Below are 8,405 nucleotides of genomic sequence, written 5' to 3'. Positions count from 1 at the left end.
TTGTAGTTTAAAATAACATTCATTATTTCCATTTCCATTTCTGTGGGCCAGAGGCTGAGGCTCTCAGCAGCCTGCAAACATTGTCAGGGTGCAGTCATCTCAAGGGGCACAGGTATCTGCTTCCAAGTCCACTTATGCGGTGTTGGCAGGATTCAGTTCCTCAAGGGTTGTTGGTCTGAAGGCTTCAGTCCTTCCCCTGCTTGTAGCGGGAGGTTGTTCTCAGTTCTTGCCATGTGGACCTCTCCTTGCGGCAGTTCACAACAAGACATCTTGTTTTATCAGAGAAGCAGAGAAGAGTGCCAAGATGGAAATCACAGTCTTTTGTAGCCTTATCTTGAAAGTATGGTCCCATCACTTTTGCTGATTCTATTCATTGTACAGGCAAGTCACTAGGCCCAGCCTTTGTTAAGGGGAGGGGAAGACCAGAAGGCAAGGATCATTTGCAGCCATGTCAGAAGCTCCCTATTTCAACAACCAAATGTATGAAGTTGGTTTGGGTTCTGATTTCACTAAGCCAACTGTACAGACACATTTATGAGATAATCCAGGAAATCTGATCATGGACTATGTATTAGATGATATTAATTAAGGAATTACCATTATTTATTTAGAAGTGACAAATGTCTGCGGTCATGCTAAAAAAAATTCCTTAGGTCTTAGAGACATACCCTGAAGAATATCATAAATGAAATGTTATGATGTCTGGGATTTGCTTTAAAATAATACAACAGGGGTTGGAGGAGGGGAGGAGTGGGGTTATAGTTGAAACTGGATTAGTTATATGTGGATAATGGTTACACGGATATGGGGGGGGTTATTACACTGCTCCTACTCTTACATGTGTTTGAAATTTTCCACAATAGAGAGTTAAAAATCAAACTGAATTGAAGCTAAAAATGGTACACCGCAAGTTGAAAAAACATACAAAGTCTAAAGCTGTTGCATACTGAGTGTATTTTAATTGGTGGAAAAGACAACAAGAGTAACATTTCAGATGGGGAAAGATGACCATAAATATGAAAAAGGGGGGAAAAAAGGAAGGAAGGAGTGGCGGGAGGGTGGAGGAGGAATGATAGAATTAAGCTTGGCAGCCGGCTGGCTACAGGAGGTGGCTGATCCCTGATCTCTGCTTAACCAAAGCAACAGGGATTCAGGTCATTCTAGTGGAACTGAGAGCTTGGGGCAGCAGCAAATCCAAGCCCTCAGGGCTTTTAGTATCTGTGAAGGACTAGCTGGAGTTTAGAGTTTGCCTTGGGCCTAGAGGGATGGGGAAGCTTGGCCCATTTCAGCAAGGGCATAGAAGCAGGAGGCCCAGTATCAGCTGGTGGGGATGTATTACATTGGGGTTCAAAGTTCTCCACAGTTCATTACAAGGATGCAGTACTGTGCAGGAGGCCACAGTCTTGTCTTACAGATCCTAGAGGGTGGGGAGAATAAATCCCAAACCCTCATCTCTAGACATTCTGGATCAGGCCAGGAAATTTGCATCAAAGCTGCCTAGCATGGGGCTTGGCATACAAGAAGTATTTACTACCCATTTATTCAATCTAGTGGCAGTGGTAGTGATCCTCAACCAATGAGATGTGTACTTCAGAATTTTCTAGAAAATGTCATTTGATTCTTTACAATTGTGGTTCTTTACAAAGGTAATGTAGTCATTTGGGGACAGATAACTCATTTGGTTCAACACGCAAAAGGGCCAAAAAGGCATCTGTTCAGTGCAAAGGTTTTCTCCTACCTGTGCTCCCCAGCCACCCAGTTCCCCTCCCTGGAGGCAACCAAGGCTACTTGTTTCTTCTGAATATTTTCAAGGACATTTTATGTATCTGTAATCAAATTTGTATGTTTGGATTTTGCCTTTGTAAAACAAACAGTAACAAACCACACACGTTATTCTGCTCCTTGCTTTTTTCACTCAATATTTCTCAACTATTTGCAGTGACATGGATAGAGCTGGAGAGTATAATGCTAAAGGAAATAAGTCAGAGAAAGACAAATACTATATTATTTCACTAATATGTGGAATTTGAGAAACAAGACAAAGGGGAAAAATAAGAGAGAGAGAGAGAGAGAGAGAGAGAGAGAGAGAGAGAGAGAGAGGCAAACCAAGAAACAGACTCTTAACTATGGAGAACAAACTGATGGTTACCAGAGGGGAGGTGCAGGAGGGAATGGGTGAAATAGGTGATGGAGATTAGGGAGGGCACCTGTCCTGATGAGCATTGGGTGATGTATGGAAGTGTTGAATCACTATATTGTATATCGGAAACTTACATAACACTGTATATTAACTGACTGGAATTAAAAAACTTAAAAAACAATGTTGCTCAAAAATCATCTCATACTAGTTCTTTGTTTTAAACCACAATTTTATCTGTTTGTTCTACTTTTACAAGAAAGTGGAAGAAACTGAAATATGTCTGAAAAGTTTCCAAGTAATATTCTGAGTTCATTGCATAATTTAAACCCCTAACTTCTATATCCATTCTAAGCTAGAAGACTTGTCACAATTGTGTTCTTCTTCCCCCCCTTATTATAGTATAGTGGTTTGTTGTTGTTTATTGTGGTCAAATACATATATACGTATATATTTATTTATTATATATATATATTTATTATACATATATGTATAATACATATATACATAAATACATATATGTACTTATATATGTATTTATTATATATGTATATATATAATACAATTTATCATTTTTTTTTTTTTTTTTTTACAATTTATCATTTTAAAAACTTTATTTATTTTGGGAGAGAGACATAAGAGGGGCAGAGAGAGACAGAGAGAGAGAGAGAGAGAGGGAGAAAATCCCAAGCAGGCTCCACACTGTCAGTGCAGAGTCCAATGTGGGGCTTGAACTCGTGAACCATGAGATCATGACCTAAGCTAAAACCAAAAGTCAGCCACTTAACCGACTGAGACACCCAAGTGCTCCACCATTTTATTCATTTTTAAGTGTACAGTTCAGTGGCATTAATTATATCCACATTCTTGTGGACCATCACCACCATCTATCTCCAGAACTTTTTAATATTCTGACTGAAACTCTGTACCCACTAACTTTCCATTCCATTTCCCCCAGGCCCTGGGTAACCACCATTCCACTTTGTCTCTATGAATTTGATCACTCCAGGTACCTCATATCAGTGGAATGATACTGTATTTGTTCTTTTTTTCTGGATTGTTTCACTTAGCATCCTGTTTTCAAGGTTCATCCATGTTTTAGTGTGTCAGAATTTTATTCCTTTTTAAGGTTGAAAAGTATCTCATTGTATATATATATATATATATATATATATATATATATACACACACACACACACACACATATATAATTGTGTATATATATACACACACATATGTATATGTATATGTATATGTATATGTATATGTATATGTATTGCTGCAGGAACCCACTTAGTGCATAGATCCTGGCTCCTGAACGGAAGTGGACATCTGCAAAAAGAAATGTCATATATCTACATGATAAATTTCAAGAGGTTCAGGGAGAAATTTCTACTGGTAGTCCATGCTACGTGGTAGTCCATGCTACCAGTAGAAACTCAGCTTACTATGGACATCAGATTCTCTGGGAACACTAGCAAGAGCTCTACTGAAGGTTTCTGTGGCCACGTGAAGCCACACCCATTGCCGAGCATTTCACTTCTGGGATCTTCATTAATCAGATCCAGGCAGCCTTGGGGGAGCCTTGCTTTTTGTGATGATTGATCCCAGGGCTGACTATCATCCTCTCACAGAGGCATTTTCTGTTCACTTGTCCATTATAGTTCAGTGTATATCAGACTCCTTCCTACTTCATATGGACGATGCCAAACCATAAGACAATAAGAGTTTACTCAGCAGGTATCTCGTGCTGGGTGCTTGCCCAGAAAATCCCCTATATGGTGACACTAACTTTCCCTAGGACCCTTAAGAAGCTGTATTTGTCATTAAGGTTTCTCACAAGTATGCCAGTTCTTCTCCTAGGCATGTGAAGAGATCTCTTTTCTGCCCCCTTTGAAGTTAGGTAAAGTTATGGACTGGTCAATACAATGTGAGCAGAACTGTCACATGGAGTCACACACACATAGCAAGATGGAGCTTGTTTCCTGAGTGACGAGAATGAGCAGACCCCACTAGACATGCAGAATGAGCAAGAAACAGACCGTTTTTGTTATAAGCCACCAAACTTGGGCGTTATTTGTTACTACAACATAACCTAGCCCATCCTGGCCGATACAGAAGCTATGAATGTCTACAGAGATCCAGAAGAGATCCAGAAGGAAGACCAGCCACTGCTAAAAAGGAACTTCGGGATAAATGGGCTGCTCCAGCTCCTGAATTCAGTGCGCTCATTCCAAGGTTGCAGATAGTTCTGAAGGCAGACAGGTGCCCTCCATTCCTTTTTAGCAGTTCCTCACTAGAGACTGAGTGGTTCGACCTGTTTCCAAAACCGGTCTGTAGTCCTATAGCCTAGGACCTCAGAATGAAAAACACCACCACTGAGTGGTCTTAAGTCATCCTTGCAAAGTGTCTTACACAAAATGCATAAATAAGGTTGACAGAAAACAGCCATCATTTTTGTACAAATGAAAAGGGGCTCATGAGTGCCGTATTCCTTGACTTTACTGATTTTTGAGGTCTGTCATCTTTTTTTTTAATTCTTTTAAAACATTTATTAATTTTTGAGAGTGAGAGAGATAGAGTATGAGTGGGGGAGAGGCAGAGAGAGAGGGAGACACAGACTCAGAAGCAGGCTCCAGACTCTGAGCTGTCAGTACAGAGCCCGATGCAGGGCTCGAACCCCCGGACCGCGAGATCATGACCTGAGTGACGCTTAACCGACTAAGCCACCCAGGCACCCCTTGAGGTCTGTCATCTTTATATTTTAATGTCCACATGGTCGACATTTAATGTCAACATTGTAGTCTTTTCAACTCCTGTAAATGTTAACAGTATCTGCTCATGGTAAAAATGTCAAACTGCAGAGTAGGGTGTAAAGTGAAAAGTAAAAGTCCTCCTATATCTTATATATGCAATCTCACTCTGCCACCCCCCACCCCCACCCACCCAGCTGGGGGCACAGGCACAGAGCCTGGCACTGGGGTGTTATACATATAGTGTAAGAAATGGTCTTGACCCTCAATAGTCTCTTTCTGGTTGTCTCAGTTAATGGAATGGGGCCAAGAATGCTTACATTCGAACTGAAGCAAGCTGGGAGGGGACTGTGTTGCACTGGTGAGTACATGTCTTATCCAAAGCGACAGCCTTTTGCTCAGGTCCAGTTGTTTCTTGTTCAAGGAACAGAGACTCAGTGTTACTAGATGTCAGGATTTCAAGTGAAAATGGAAATCCATTTTTGCAGGAGATAGTTGTTGCTATGCCAAACTAAGCACACACGTTTGGCTGGATTTGATCAGTTTGCAGATGTTGCAGTAGTCCTCAGGATGGGCTCTGGAGTCTGGGTTTGAATCCTGGTTCTACAACTCATCTATCTGGGCCCTAGTTTCCTCATCTATAAAAGGGGATTCTACCTCATTGGATTCTTCTGAGAATCAAGTAAGATGCTGAAAGCACTTAATAACATGTGAGGTGGACACCTCATAAAGCTTACAATGTAGGGAAAGAGTCAATAAATAAACTTCATGTGGGAATTGCAGGAAGACTTCATTGGGACAGTGGCATTTAAACAGAAATCTGAAGAATGAATAGTTAATTGGGTAGAAAAGTGGGAAAGAAGGGGAAGGAAATAACAGGCAGTGGGAAAAACCCGTGAGAAAGCCCTGAACAATCATGTAAGCCAACGCTAAAGCAGTGAGGACATAGAGGAAACAACCGTCTGGAAGCCAAGGATTTCCTGACAAAGTGGTAACTGGAAGGAGCTTCAGTTCAGCCTGAGGGAGTCCCTGCAAACTTAAGACTTCATACTACTCTGGCCACTGTTAACTTACCGGACAGAAAAACCACACACACCAGGTCTTCTGCAGAGCCCTCTAACCCTCTTCTCTCAAACGGAGAAGAAGGCAGGCGGGGGTAGGGTTTGGCCTTGGGGTCAGAAGTGAGTAGTTTTCCAGCAGAGAAGGGAGATCAAGAGGGCAGGTAAGAAGGCACAAAGGTGGGAAGCAACCCTATTTGCTCTGGCGGCTGAGATGTTTAGAGGGATGCCTCCAAGGCTGGCTGGGCGGGATGCAGAACCTAGTTTCAGGCTGAGCAATCTCGCCTGCTGCAGGACCTCAGTCAAATGGAGAATGGGCGCCCCCTGGGAGCAGTGTTCGGTAGTGGACGCTGGAGAACCAAGATGAAGTGGGCGGGGAGAGGAGGGGGTGCGGCTCAAGATAGGGGGAGACTGCCTGCCACAGTTTTCTTCTCACAGGAACTGACCCCTTTCGGCGTGATGGATTCCTGGGATCCCAGAAAAGCTGGGCAGCAAGGGACCTCGAAAAAGGAACTACCAACACATGCCCCGTGTCAGGCCCTGAGCTGGGCACTTTCGTGAACATTGTCCTAGTATACCTAACTCTACTTGGAGATAGGTCTCCTTATCCCCATTTTTCAGATAAGAAAACCGAGGTTTGGTGATTTCCCAAGGAAGGGCGGAGATTTTGTATGACTCCAGAGCCTTTTCCCTGGAGTCCTCAAGACTTGGAAGATACCTATACCAGGAGGTTTGGGGGAACAAGCATCGGGTGTGAGGCACCCAAGCTCTCCAAGAGACAACAGCAAGATGGTACTTTCGGCGAGAACCACGCCTCCCTTGTCGCGACAATACTGATTACTGTTGCTTTCCTTTACGAGCCTTACCATCAAATATGAAGTCCTTGCCATACGCGAGGATAGACATTATATATTACTTAGATCGCCCGACGTGTTTCTCCCTCACCTACATTGATCCCCACTGGTGACATAAATTCTCCCCCTCCACTAGCAAGACAAGGCGTGGGACTACATTTCCCGGCAGGTCGTTCAGAAAGAGGTGGTGGGGAAAGGAAGACAGAGACTCTCGCTTTCCGTAGGCTCGCAATTTGGCGTGTCCGCCGTGATGCACATTTCAACAGCCCACGTCCTTTCTCTGGAGAGCTAAGGAAGGGACTACGTCCCCCAGCAGGCACTGCCGCAGAGAGCGAGTGATAGGCAGCCATCATTACTGTAGTCAATTTTTCCCGTTTCCACAGGGAGCAGCCTCAGTGCGCGGACTACAAAACCCAGGTCGCCGTCTCCCCTTCCCTCCGGCCCGCATCTTTCTTGATTGTCCCCGCCCCTTTCCCCTTCCATTGTCTCGACCACAGATAATGGAGCGGAGCTGGGAAGACTGCAACTCCCGTCAGGCTCTGCGCCACAGGGAGGGGGGGATTTCGATATTACAGGCAGGCGAGGAGCCCAAGGTGGCAGAATGAGGCGACGGGGAGAGGCCAGGTAGCCTGCCATCTTTATAGTAGTCTCCTTATTCTCGCGGTTCCGCCATTCTTAAGGCACACTAGAAGACTAAAAAACTACTACTCCCATCGCACCTCATAAGACCGACTGCTAGTCAGGTGTACGCCCCTCTTCCGCCATCTTGTTTGTAGTCCTCATTCCTTTTCACCTTTCCATTGTTCCTGACGAGTAGAAATGGCAGCGGGAAGGCAGCAGATGGACTGCGACTCCCGTCAGGTACCACACACGCGGAGGGTTGTGGACAGGAGGGCGTGTGAGTGCCTGGGAAGGAGGTCGGGTCGGGGGAGAAGGCCATCTTGTTTGTAGTCATCGTTCCCGCTCCTTCTCTATCCTCTGCAACGGGGAGCCTCGGGGCAACCGGACTATAACTCCCGGCATCCTCGGCTCCCGGCTTGGCACGCCCTCCGCCATCTTGTTTGTAGTCCCCACTGGCCCCAGCGTCCCATTGTTCCTACGGTATCACCGGCGTCCGCAGGACTACGATTTCCGTCGTGCCCTGCGCGTGTTCGCCCTGGAAAGTGGAGGTGGTGGGGAAAGGAGGGGGCAGGGGGCGGGGTTCCTCTGGGAGAAGGAGGGAGTAAAGAGGAGGAGGAGGAGGAGGGAAGGAGGAGGGAGGGGTGGGGGAAGAGAGGAGGAAGGAGGAAGGAGCTCTGGAGGGATGAGAGAGGCGGCCAGGGCCCCGGGCCGAAGCAGCGCGGGGCTGGGGGACCAGGGGGGCTGAGGCACCCCAATTGCCCCCTCCCCCTTTCCCTGCCCCCTTCCATCTTTTCCTTCCACCTTCCAGCTTAAGGAAGGGGATTTATTCAAATTTTATTTAAACCCCTATCTCCGGAGGGTCGCGCGCTGGGGGGAGGGGGCGAGGGCGGGGGCGCGCGCAGGCTGGGGGGGGCGGGGCCGAAGCAGCTTCCTTCACCCCCCTCCGCTCGCCCCGTAGCCCTAGGGCAGGGGGCCGCAGTCT

The 8,405-nt window shown here is 45.8% G+C and overlaps 1 long non-coding RNA gene across 1 annotated transcript; it reads right to left on the bottom strand.

The window, feature by feature from the left end:
• LOC122234514 lies at positions 1-8,001 on the bottom strand. The gene is made up of 2 exons (XR_006212275.1): positions 7,522-8,001; positions 1-400 (listed from the first exon to the last, which is right to left on the bottom strand). It is a non-coding gene; the product is annotated as an uncharacterized LOC122234514 (long non-coding RNA).
• Positions 8,002-8,405: the final 404 nt, after the last annotated feature.

Source organism: Panthera tigris, chromosome E3 (assembly GCF_018350195.1).
Source record: "Panthera tigris isolate Pti1 chromosome E3, P.tigris_Pti1_mat1.1, whole genome shotgun sequence".
In the NCBI taxonomy this organism is placed as follows: domain Eukaryota; kingdom Metazoa; phylum Chordata; class Mammalia; order Carnivora; family Felidae; genus Panthera; species Panthera tigris.
The sequence above is the reverse complement of the archived record's forward strand: the minus strand, read 5'-3'. Positions and strand labels throughout refer to the sequence as shown.